General features: G+C 44.8%; 1 protein-coding gene across 1 annotated transcript in view; it reads left to right on the top strand.

The window, feature by feature from the left end:
* Positions 1–13,613, top strand: part of RNF128 (ring finger protein 128) — a 75,595-nt gene that overhangs the window by 19,323 nt on the left and 42,659 nt on the right. The window lies entirely within an intron of this gene.

Here is a 13,613-nt window from a genome sequence, read left to right as displayed (position 1 = left end):
CAGTACCTGTGACGACCTGGCTTGTCCAGGGCGCCACAGTTATAGTACCCTATGTGGCGGGACATAAAGTCCCTATGGGATCAGTCACTGGATTGGCTATTGTCTTGTCTTCTTTTTAGAAGCAAATCTTTGATATTACCTTTTGCAATATGTTATCCAGGAGAGAATCCTTTGAGTGCCTCCTTATAAGATTGGAGGCATCGGGTGTAAAAGTATGCTCTTATTCCAGGATATCGGCTGTGTGTGGCCTCTTTAAAACCTACATTAGGTCCCATTTACACCACTCCTAACTATCCCTTGGGGTCTTTGGTACATCTTATATTTTTTGACTCTGAAGTGTGCGTTTGTCTTGATCTGTCAGAGGGAAGGAACAGAACAGTGAAACAGTCTACTAAAATTATTTCTTGACGAGACTAAAAGGGCATTTACACTGCAAGATAATCTTGAAAGGGTGATTTAAAAAAAAAAAAAATGATCATTTCAAAATTATCATGGCGTATACAGAGGCTGCTGATCGGCTCGTTCATTGGGTGAAATGATCTTTCGTGCAGAGAACGACTATATATTGTTCCATGCGCGTCATTTGCATTGGTCTGCTTGTCTAAGTGGGCATTTAAACCACCTTTGATCAGTAATACCTTATCAGCGGTGGTGGTATCATGCCACCAGTTGGTCCATATAAACGGATCTTAACTTTAACGCTAGGTTCACAGTGTGTCTTTGGTGTGGCTTTTGTGGGTGTATATTTAAACTGAAATTTTCAGCATTTCTGAATCTAAAAGTTGCATTTATTTTCTGCGCTTATTCATGGGATTCGGGGTGCATATTGCACCTGACGGCTTCCCTTTTAAGTTGTGCAAAATGCATTAAAAAAAAATACAACAAAACCACCCAGACCAAAAGTTATTTTTGCAAATATAGGGTCTATATTAAATTGAATGGATATAAATCTGCTACAAAAAAATCAAGTTTTCAGCCACTGAAATTAACATGTTACAGATTTTAAAAATAACCAATTATAAGCTTTTGGTGAGATTTTGAGGTTTCAGAATTTCTGCACCGATTTTTATATAAACTGGGTTACTTGTGTTTATCACGTTGTCTTGGTTTTGTTTTTGTTTTTCTCTATACAAAGCTGCTTTTTTGTTTTTGATACTTCCTGGTATATGGATTTGACAACTTCATTGATATACTTGGGTGAAGATTACATGCATTTTTGGAGCGTGCTCACAGTGGAAAAACACCAGACGCATTTGTGTGTTGTTTTTGTTGTTGTTTTTGTTGTTGTTTTTGTTTTGTTGTTGTTTTTGTTGGTTGTTTGTTGTTATGGGGAAATTCCGCACCTAAAATTCAGTGTATCTGTCACGGGCGGAGGAGGGGACGCTGCGCTCTCCCACTGCCCGGGTCCGGCCGCTGCTGCTCGGTGGCTCGAGCGATGGGCCGGATCCCGGGGACTCGAGCGGCGCTCCTCGCCCGTGAGTGAAAAGGGGTTTGAGGATTTATTGTCCGTGACGCCACCCACGGTTGTGGTGATTTTTGGTGACACCACCGCTGCTCTGTATGGGGATTCCGGGAGCGGTGACAGGGAGCAGCAGAGTTGTTAGTTCTCCCCTCCGTGGGTAGGGGTTGGTTGTCCCGGGGCCCAGTGATGGGGTGGAGGATGAGGGATGGCAGGCCCGGTGCAGGGCTTGGTGAGGTGCGGGGGCAGCGCTGTGCCTCACGGCACGGTGGTACTCACTCAGCCTGAGACGATGACACTGTTCTCGGTAAAACACACGGCTGGAAATACGGTTCCCACGGACGGCTGCTGTTGCTTTTCCCCGGTAGGTAACGGTGACTGTCTCTTTCCCTGCACCTATGTTCAATGTTGGTAGAGATGGATTCCCACCGGTAACCCACTCCCCGACTTGGATATGGGCCGGAGGAGCCCCTCTTTGCCCGCAGTCACTGGCCCTGAGAAACTGGTGCCTTGGCGGTGTCTCTCTGACGGTTGCCTTCAATCGGGACTTAGTTGTTTGGAGACCCGGAGGTCCCCTTCACTGACGGATTTGGCAAATTCATGGCGACTCCTAGCGTTGCCGGGATCCGAAAGGCCCCTGCCAATGGTGCTTGCCTCTCCTTGTGTACCGGTCCGGTACCGCCGGGCCACCACCCGTCCGCGGTCCTTACGGTAACTCCGATAGGCCACTCCTGCAGACGATCACCGCCATCTGCTAACCTTGCTGTCTCGGTCCGGGGCACACACCCAGACCAACTTCAGGCTTTCAAACTGTCACTTTTCCTCTTTCACTACTTTCCCTCCTTCTTCTACTTCTAACTCTAACTGCCCGTGTTTTCCCTCCTCCCGGACTGTGAACTCCTTGGTGGGCGGAGACCAACCGCCTGGCTCCACCCCCTGGTGTGGACATGGTTTCTGGTAATAGAAGGCCATAGTGTTTGGCTGCGCAAAATACTCCCCGACTTTCTATTATTCCTGCTGTCAGTATTCATTGTATTAGGTAGGTGTTCTCCTGGATTTTCATCTCTTCCCATTTGGACCCAGTGGAGCCCTCCTTCCATCCAACTACTGAGTATTATCTTGGTCCTTAAATACTCTCTTCTTCCCTGGACTTGGGTTGCTTTATTATTCATACAAAACACTATGGTTTGGTTTAATTGAGTTCCCAAACCAGAAAAAAGCTATAGAAATCAATATCTCATTAAAATAGTTTTTATTTCAAATATCAAAAAATATATATTAATACATAAAATAATAAAATTTCCAAAAGGAGTTCCACTTTAATACAAGAAGGGACACGAGGGGTTAATGAGGAATATATATTAATTATACATATACATAGATTTTAATAAATTGTTTAATAAAATATATCCCTAGTGAGTGATCAGTCTGTTCTATAAATATAATTAAATATGCATATAATTAATGTATATATAAATACGCATAAATATCTCTGGTTAAACTCATTTCAACCACGTGAACCAATTGATTTAAACAAATAAATGGATAGAAAGACATATAATAAGGTGTGTAAAATAAATAAATAAACTGCACTACTTAAAGAGTGCTTAGTTTTGTATAGTTATTCACCAAATTCTATGAAACAAGTGCAAAAACATATAATTTATTTAATATGGTTCACATCGCTGAGGATTCCCCAGAGATACTCAGGCTCAACAATTCCATATGATCACTCATCATGCATATATTCAGACTAGCAGGCTATAATATCTGGATCACCCAAAATTAAAAGCTTATTGCTAATTAAGTGCAATTATTATTCAGTTCATTCAAGCTCTGGATGTAAGCAAGTGGCTTGTAATGATAACCTCGGAGTCTTCTCTGGATGCATTCTTCCCTGTGTTCTCCTTGTGTTTTTCTTAGTGTTTATGAGGCGTCAGGTGCCACAGGATATTGCATCCAGTAACAGGTGCGGTGCTAACCCCGGGTTCCTTGAAGACCAGTGCCTGTAAATACCATCCAAACACACACATCCATGTCCTTTTTCCCAGACTGGGTAACAGGCTAGAGACGGATCTGATGGATGGCCACTTATTGGTCGGGACTTATCCAATCCGCTAGTCAGAAACCCGGGAGGAGGAGGGGCTAGTCAGTGCAGTTGATGGTAGAGAGACATCTTGACAGCAAGTCAGTCAGTCAGAATTTGGCGTTCAGACAGTGAAGTGACTTGTTGGTGTGGCGCCCCTGACTTGGTCAGGCACCACTGAGTACTGCACCCATGCTGGGGACAGTACAACACAGGTAATCCAGAAGGCTGACTGGGGTGTGGTACACAGGCGCATAGTGATCAGGTCTCACACATGTACCTTTGAGAGGACCCCTGGGGATCCCAGGAGGGGGAAAAGCCTTCACCTTCACTGGAATAGTGGAGGGGGCCAAAAGCCTCCATCTCCTCTCAAGGGGTGTGGTAAGAGAATCTGGTTGCTAGGTGGCGTAGGCAAGAACAGGAGAGGAGGAGCAGTGAGCCAGGGCAGTGCAGAGTCCAGGGAGCTCGAGTGAGGAGCAGATCCCGTGGGCTGCTGTAGTCTGACAGCGTCCGCGCAGTGGCTACCGACGGGGGAGAACGGTCAACTCGGAGGGCTACCCGAAATCCATCTTCAGCTAGAGAGAGAGCAACGGAGTGGGAAGTAAGGAGACTGCTAGAGAGTACCAGGCCCAAACGGGCGGCAGATCCCGAAGCGGAGATAGATCCAGCTTTCTTTTGCTAAACCTGCCGGTGTGGGGCTCTCAAAGCCCACGCCACAACACCACAAAAGCCGCAGCCACGTAGCCACAGTTAGGGCCCATAGGTCACAGGAGGCAAGCAGCTGGAGTGGCCTGGTCCAGGCGACAAGCAAACGGCAAACGAAGGGGAGAGAGGCTGCAGCATCTTCCCTGGGTGACCCCCATAGGGACTCAAAGTCGGGGTTACCCCAAACCACCAAGGGCTAAGGAAGGCGAGTTAGTAGTCACCCTCACAAGTCAGCCTGAAGGACACCTGGTTCCCACTTGGTTCATCCCAGCTACGCCGGGGTCACTCACCCTGCCATCAACTGTGAGTAAAAACCCTGAAAGACATCCTGCCTGTGTGGAGTCATTCTGCGCCTTGTAGTTCTACACATCTACTCAGGGCCCTGGGGCTTGCCTCACTCTCAGGAGGCTACTACAACTGGCTGCACCCACCATCAGCCCCAGGCATCCCTTAACCTGCAGTGGCGGTCCCCACTGACCGCAAATCTGAGTGGCGTCACGACAAACTACAAAGAAGGTTTCCTACCTGTGACCAGACAGATCCAGCCGAGTGGAGTCCCTGAAGGTAATGCACCGACACTACACCTGTGGGGCTTCACATCGGCTAAAGGAGTATGGTTGCCAGGGAGAGTATGGTGTGAGTACTCATGGGACCAGGCACCGGTGGGGTGCAGAGCCCTACTTCAGGAAGAAGCTCACTTGATAAATCTGCCTGGTGAGGGAATCGGGGTTCCTCACCAACGTTGGGTGTCCAGGGCACAGCAGCAAAGGGGGAACCCAGTAACTGGGACAGCGGTCCAACCCAACAAAGGTTTAAGCTGTCTGCCATACGGGCCAGGACTGACAACAGGAGGGAGCCCCAGAACGCTTCAGGCCACGGGGACTCACAAATTATAGGCCGGTGCATGGAAGTAAAGCTCAACAGGTCACCCCACTGGAACTGGGATCATGGGAATACCGGATTACCTGAGGCCCAGATTGGTAACCAGAACCAGCCAGGTTGCAGCTTCACAGAACAAGTTAAACCGCAGCCCCTGTGTTGTCTGAATTCTTCCAGCACCTCTGCATCACAAACTTTCAACATACTACAACCACCATCATTCTCCCCTGGGGCTTAGCTCTACTTGCAGAGGGCCATAACATCCAAGCTGCTCAATACCACCAGACCCAGCAGTGAGAGACGTTTCAGCGGCGGCTTTCCCCACATAGCCGCATACTGCAAGTGGCGGCATAAAAATGTTTATTTTCTTTTAGTCATTTTTTTTTTTTTTTTTTTTTTTTTTTTAAGGTTTTTTCCCTTCCCTTTTTCCAATAGCTTTGTCCTTTCCCCCTGCCTACTGTGGCAGCTGTGTTTTGACAATGAAAATACACGATGTGAAAAACTCATTGTCTGCACACAGGATAAAACTGAAGACTGGAAATGTCCAAAAGACAAATCGTATTTCTAACAAGGGGAAAACTGCAGACTATCAGGGTTCTGGAGTATAAATACATTTTTGACGTTTCAGTACTGTAAATCAGATCATTATGTCAATCTGGTACGAATAATAGGGTTTGAAGCTGGACGCATACGCTCCTTACTTTTTTTTTTTTTTTTTTTTTTTTTTTTGTTGCATCCATAAAGCTGTCTAATATCACCCATTATTAAACATTTACATGAACCTTGTAAATTGCATGGAGTCCCACCATTCATGTAAGTTGTTTTTTTTTTTTTTTTAAATAGTTTAACTTTTATAATAAAGCAGAATCCGCCTCACCACAAGCAAGGGGAGTCCACATCAATTCTTACAGTAACCTCCAATTTAATTTATTTCATAAATCAACAGTGCACATGACAATCTGAAACACTGTAATATCTCAGCTCAGAAATAGTCATTTTCTCCTCCTGGACTAATTATTTTTTTTCACAATTCTCAGGTCATGTCTAAAATCCGTAGTCAGTGAAGACCGCATGTTACATTACTGAGAGAGGAGATGACTGTTGGCGCTCATAACAATCTATGCAGAGGGGAGGGAGGAGCTCGGCCTCGAATTCCTTCCACCTCCTCTTATAGTAAAAACTACAATCTCCTATCTTTGTAATGTAATAGTCTGTCTTCACTGAAGACAGATTTTACCGGTGAAGTGAAAATAAATGCTTAGTCCAGGAAGAGAGAAAGAAGCCGATTTTCTCTAATAAGATGTATTACAAAGTTTGCTTATTTTCTCATGTGCTATTGTACCGCCCCGGTGTTAGTCGGGCTGCTCGGATCCGGGATCATGCTCGAGAGAGTCGTCCTGACCCGGCTTGGCGGATACTTTGATCCGTAAAAGGGGATATTTACAGGTGAGAAGTTCGTGATGCCACCTGTGGGTTGTGGTAATGGGAGTACCGCCGCTGCTGTGAGTACTGGGGCAGATGGAGTTGAGCAGCCTGATGTTAGGCCCTCCACAGGTAGAGAAGGCCCCGGGCTCAGGGGTGTTGGATATTTGGGAGCGCATCGGACCAGGGTACTCACTGTGGGTAGTCGTGGTGCTGGATGAGTATTATAAAGGAGACAAACATACACTGCAGGTAAAACAAACTCTCTGTGTGCCGCTAACCGCTACAGGAAGCCCGTCCAGTACCCCGTCCCACCAGTGTCACATTGTGCACAGAGGCAGGCTCCAGATTACGATTTCGTTTCCATGTGGGTCCCTCTAGCTTGAAACTATAGGGTCCCGCTCTTCAGTTTTTAGGTGAAGATGTGCTCCCAAGGGCTGGCACTTGGGACTTTAATGGGTTGCTTTCTCTAGAAAACCCTATTTCCCCCCCACTTCCCCCTGCTGATGCCCTTAGTCTCTGGGAAGGTCCCTGAAGGTCCCCTTCCTCTGCAAACTAATTGCCAGGATGTTGAATTGGCTCCTGACCTAGGGTCCTGTACCCCGTCGTGCTCGGTACCAGTCAGTTCTTTTGGGCTTTCTGGTGCCAACAGTCCTCTAAGACAATGTCCATTGCACCCTTATCCAATGTCACTGCTACCAGTCCCCGATTCCTCTGGTACTGGACCACTGTCTGTGACCCAAACTCGGTCTAGCTCCCTGGGAGCTAACACTCCAGCTGCTCACACTTTGGGCTCTCGCTGCTCTGCTCTTCCTCCCTCCCACCAGTCTGCCTGACCCCCTAGGTGGGTGGCCCTTTTCCAGCTGGACCAACCCACTAGTGTGTCTGACAGGTCATGATGTGAGGTGTTGATTGGGATTTGTGGTGCTGATGGAGGAGACACCAGTTTTTGGGAACTTGGAACCATGGGGGGGTAGGTCCTGCAGCCTGAGGGAACAGGATACAGTTCCCTGTGGCACCCTGATGTATTCAGGGGCGTCACACTAACTTTTTTATAAAATAGAGATTGACGTGACTGTTATTCTTTAAATAGACACTGGGGGGGAAAAAAACCCCATGGCATGCAATCAATTATATTTACCCCTTTATTGTGTATAGAACTCATGAAGGATTTCCAAGTTTACCCTGCTATTACACATTAGATATACTAAGTTTTTTATAATTATTTTTTTTTTTTTTTTTCTCTTCAGCAGTCCTAAGAATGGTGGTCCGGAACCTGAAACATGCCAGCGATAAGTGGATTGGCACTGCACATGCCCAATCTACGCTTCATTTATTGTCTATGGGCCAGTGAATGCCAAATAAAATCCTTTTGCTTCTTGCAGGATTCCTGTAAACAATGAACCAGAGGTTGAGCATCAGTACCTCTACTCATTGGAGTTGAAGTGCTCATGCGCAACCTCTGTTCCATTAATTGACTGGGTTCTCCAGAGAAACCGGTGCTCCAGTCTCCAGATCGTTGGGGGTCCCAGCAGTCAGACCCCAGTAGTCAAAAAGCTGCTTCAGTGACAATAAAATGCTATCTTGGGAATAACCCCCTAAGTTAGACTAAAGAGGTAAATGAGCACTACAGCATCTTCACTGTAGTGTTCTGAGTAGTCTTGGTACTCAGCCCTATATCCTCTACTGACCTGTTTTCAGGTATAAGTTGAACAATAGAATTTTGTATTTCACAATTTGTAATGTTTGGTAATTTTAGGATGACTGCATCTGTATTGTCCAGCTATTATCTACTTTTATGGGGGGAGGGGGGGGAACCCTTGTACACATGAAGTACAGCATGGTTAAATAGAAGTGTAGAAGTATATGTTCTGTAGGACTGGGGTAGCCCAGTCATCTACATTGATGAGCCAAAGGCACGCGAGTATGGTACGAACAAGGTAGAAAAGAGATACTGGTACTTTTTATGACCCCCTCTTGATTCTCAATTTACCAAACACCCCGGTGTAAAATGTAAACATTGACTGTATCTAAGGTGTCGTCAGGACAAGGAAGACTTATTAAATTTGCACTTTTCATGGGTCATTGGTTGTGATCTAGGCTCTATGTCAATAAAAGTGGTTTCAAAGTTCACGTTTGCTGACGGCTTCAGTTTTATGGGGGTGGCCCTTGTAATCCTCCACATGGAATGAAGTTAAGTGGATCACATGAACAATTGGACATCTGTCTTGTTCTTTACTGATACCACTATGTCAGGAGCATAACTATGGGGGACAAGTAATCGGAGAATTTGCCAACAAGCGCCATCGCCAAGGCTTGAGTATTTTAACTTCTGGTGGGAGTTATACATTGAACTTTTGCCCTGGATGAAGGGAAGCATAGTTCCAACTCTGTACATGTAATGATAGACATATCAAATAGAAAGGGCTCCACAGTAGATGTTAACGTGCAGTAATTCCACCATATCAAGAGTTCCTTATGGAAGACTAGTACTTAAGTCACTATTGGTGACTTGCCAAAGGCTGCAATGAAACAGTGAAAAATTTAAAGGGGTCTGAATACTTTCCGCACACACTGTGTATGTATTTTTCATGAATGGATTGTAACTGTGGCACCCCTGAGGCTTCCGTTGCCACAGGGTATTGCACCTCATCCCGGGTATGGAGGTCATTGCCGAAAACTACCACCAATACAATCCTTCCCACGCCCTACCCACGACATAACTGCACGGCAGCAGGAAACTACTACTCCTAACCCACCTGGGGCCTGAGCTCTGCCTGTGGAGAGCTGCACCAACCGAGCTAGGCAGCCATCTGCCCCAGAGGATACCTCCCGCAGCGGCGGCTCCTATGTTAGCCACAAACCACAGGTGGCTTCACAAATACAAACTCTATCCTCCCCTGTAAATAGCCCCTCCATCTTTATTGACACCGCCGGGGTCACGGAACCGGGTCTGGCCGCTGTGACATCCCAAACTCCCTACACCGGCCCTGTGACTAGTAAACCCTCCCCACGACCCCATGGGCGCGTCTGAACCACCAATCTGTGCGTTTTTTGTTTTTTGCTTTTTTGTGGTTCTCACACCACATGTCCAAAGAATATGCCAAACATGTCTAATAGCTGAGGAAATATGTTAGGGTTTCTTTAACTCATCTGCTGACACTAATCATAACTGAGTTAAAGCAATAGACGATAGTTTCATTTGGCATTTGTTTCCATGATTCATATTCTCCACTGGATGAAGATTAGGAAGATCAAACTTTGACCAGTGTGGTTTACGGTGGTAAACAATCCTGTCTCAGAAGGTCAATATGGACTGAACACTAAATTACCAAGTGCAATCAAACGAGAAACCTGAGCTAGTAAGTACATGAAACCACAACTTGGACAACATGGATCCTCCCAGCCCCAGAAGCAAAATCGTACCTCTTTGAAGACTGTTAAACAGGTTTTACACATTTTGTCTGCTCATGTTATCAGAAAATTCATTAAATATCAAATGCAAGATCTTTCCCCCCTTAAGTTCCTGCCCTAACCTTCCTTTCCATCTTGCCATATTATTATTTATTTATTTTTTTTTGCCTTTCTCTTTGCTCTTATTGATTTTGTTCCCTTTCTGGATTCCTCTGCGTTCCCAAATCTACACTTGATCATCCTCAGGCCTTACTGTTTCTAGAGTAGATGTTTAAAAGAAACACATTTGGTTATATTTGTTAAATAGGTTGTCTGACAGCTTGGCAAATGTGGGGTCCCACTAGAGGGGAAAGTCTTAATCCTTTCCGCTTCCTCAGTCCCTTATCTTGTGTAGATTCCTCAACTTGTGTAGATTCCTCAACCATGAATTTTTAGGGTTGAATGCCTCTCATAAGACTATCCATATTTTTCTGAAAGGTCTTCCTTGATTGAAAGGTCACTCCCCTCCTATGGCCTAGACCAGAGGTCTCAAACATGCGGCCCCCGAGGCTGCTTGTTGCAAACCCCGTGACAGTCGCAGCTCTGTCCGGGGACCGGCGCCGGCAGGACTTTACTACAATTGAATCATTTGCGGTACCGTGCAGAGAAGATGTCTGCACTAAATCAATGTCTGCTGCTCGCCAATCAGATGCAAGGAAGTGATGTCGCTGTATGACGTCACCTCCTTGCTACTGATTGGCTGGCGGTAGCCATTGGTATAACGCAGACAGCTCCCCTGCACGGCCCTGCAAATTATTCAATTGTAGTAAAGTTCTGCCGGCGCTGGTCCCCGGGCATAGAGCTGCGATCGTCACGGGCCGCAACAAGCAGGTACGTGCCTATGATCAGGATCCGCTGCGTCCTGGACGCGGCTGTTCCTGACCTGTGGGGCCGCAAGTCTCCTCCTTAGGAGACCGCAACTGCCCATGCCCGCAATCAGAGTTTGAGGTGCTGCAGTCTCCTCGCCGTGTTCTCCTTAGGGAGGGCATGCGACTCCGCAGCATAAATTCACATGCTGCCGCCTCTGCATGCTGCACCGCAGGTCAGTTTTCACTGCTGTTTTACATATGCACAGTGGGCATGGGATTTTTTTTTAGAAGTCCCATCCACTCTGCTTGTACTGTACATTGCAGCGTTTTGGACACAGCGGAAAAATGTTGCTTTGAAAGCGCTGCAAACACAGATCATGGGCGAACGGATGGAAAGGTATGTATGTATGTATGCATGTATGTATAATTTTTTTTTTTTTTTGCTTAACACTAAAGGTTGGCCACAATACCACAAGGATGTGTAAAGTACTGCAGGGCACAATATTACAAGGATGGGCACAATACCACAAGGATGGGGGACATTACTACAGGGTACACAGATGGGGACATTACTACAATGTTAGCTAAAATTACTATACGATGCTGCTAATTTTAAAACAATATTACAAGAAGGTGATAATTCAAAATAGTGTTTTTGGGTTGTGGTTTGTTTTTTTTTTTTTTTATTTTATATTCTCAACTAAACAAAAGTGCAGGTTTGTTCTAATAAACAAACAAAAAAGTGATCCAATGATGAATGGGGGAAAAAAACATGGATCCGTTAATGTCTTTGTCCTGCAAAGAATGCGCCATCTTTTTTTTTTTTTTTTTTTTTTTAATATGCGACCCATACACCCAGCTTAGTTTGAGACCCCTGGCCTAGACCTAATAAACTGTCATGGACAAAAGTCTAATTTGGGGATCAGGGGACATGTTGCAAACAATAGAAAATCCTAGCAGCTTGCCCTCAAACGGAATTTTTTTTTTTTTAATTCTGCTTTTTCAGATACAGGTGTATGCAACCATAGTATTGTTACTTGTTAAGGCAGACTTACCATATCTTTTTGCATAAGGGACAACCCCACATCACTAATAACTAGACTAGTTACAAATTAGAGCTTGTAATCGAGCTACTTAGCATAAATGCTTTTTAACCTGTAGTTTGGTCTGGGCAGGGCTGAGTTTATATTACATTTCTGCCAGATGTCTGTGGATCCTTTTGGGGACTCACCATAAGAAGCCCGGAAAGACTGGATTCAGACAGAATCCTCAATGGAGATATTGATACCGTGAAGCAGATGGTCACGAGAAGAGTCTATACGGTCTTCTTTGCACCTGCCTAAAAAGACAGTGACCTTGTCAACCACATTATAATGGATGGCTCTATTAGGGGTACCATCTCAATCCTGTTTTTTCAGAAGGTCCAAAGAAGCTACAAATGTGCAGAAACTTAATCTGAACATGGCCTTATAGTAAAAGTAATTGAGATGAATTTGTGTTGTGCCTTTTAAAATAATGCAAAACAGCCAGTCTGTGGCTGTCGCCCTTCCCTGTGTACATCTTGAAACTGAGAAATTGCAGTGCATTTTGTTCTTTATACAGGTGTGTACCATATACGATATGCAGAGATTGCAGTCACATCCAGGCCCTGCTGTATGTGGGGGTCTAAAAGTTCTGCTCTCTCATAAAAATAACACTGATACATGATTGAGTCGAGGGGGGGGGGCACTTGTACACATTTTACTATTGTTTCCATTGATCTTTTGACTAGAGATGAGCAAATTAGAGGCTGTACCAAACAGACTTTACAAAAGATAGGGTTCGGGTGCTTTTACGTATGGAAAAACATTAGCGCGAACATCGCTGTGCTCAGCCCAGTGCGAGCCGCTTGCAGTGTTTGATCAGCTCACACTGGGGGTAACTACTGAGTGATCAGACGTAGTGTGCACCCAAACAAATAAAAAATAAAATTTGAACCTCGAAAGTGATCTGTTTATGGCTGGCTGCATGTGGGCGGAGAACCAAACTGCCCAATTAGTGACTTCCTTTTGCGGTTCGGGTCCCAAACCAAACTGTACCTAAAGTCCGGCTGAACCTGCCAAACCAAACTTCCACAGATCTGCTCATCTCTATTCTTGATCTTTTTTAAAAAAAAAAAAAAAATATTCTGCTGTATGGACATATACATTTCAAGGGGATGTCTGGTCTTGGGGTGAAAGTCTGCAGAATTCTGAATCCTTGCTGCTCACTGTCAGGATTGTCCAGTCTTGCGCAATCACATAAGTGTGAGACTTGCTACAGTCCAACTAATCTTGCTTGGTCTCACTCAGTCACATTCTGTGGTACTCCCCGTTTTTGTTTTTTTGTTTAAGAAATCAGAGTTTTGAAACTCATTTGAGAATAAACTGTAGTAATATTTTCTACAAGAAGAATTTTGGACCCTCCTAGTTAATTCCTAACCAGCAGTGCCGAAAATTCACTTATCCATTCATCTTTAGTAGTAAAAAATGCACACCTACTTAATTTTTTTTTTTTTTTTTATTTTCAATGTTTTCTGTTTGGTTACAAAGCTAAATTCCGATTGTAGTGTAGGCATTTGCTCCTCTTGGTATATGTATATATTAATATTAAGATCTGTTGCTTGATTACACACTACAAACCATATATATTTATAACCTTGCTCTCTTAGACCTGATGAGGCTGATGCACTTATAATCTTAATATGAGTTCAGCAAGAACAGGACTCACTAAAATGCTCCTTTTCATATGCAACATGAACACTTTTTTTTTTTTTTTTTTT

This window comes from Anomaloglossus baeobatrachus, chromosome 9, assembly GCF_048569485.1.
Source record: "Anomaloglossus baeobatrachus isolate aAnoBae1 chromosome 9, aAnoBae1.hap1, whole genome shotgun sequence".
Classification (NCBI taxonomy): Eukaryota; Metazoa; Chordata; class Amphibia; order Anura; family Aromobatidae; genus Anomaloglossus; species Anomaloglossus baeobatrachus.
Note: the sequence above shows the minus strand (reverse complement) of the source record. Positions and strands in the feature narration are given on the sequence as shown.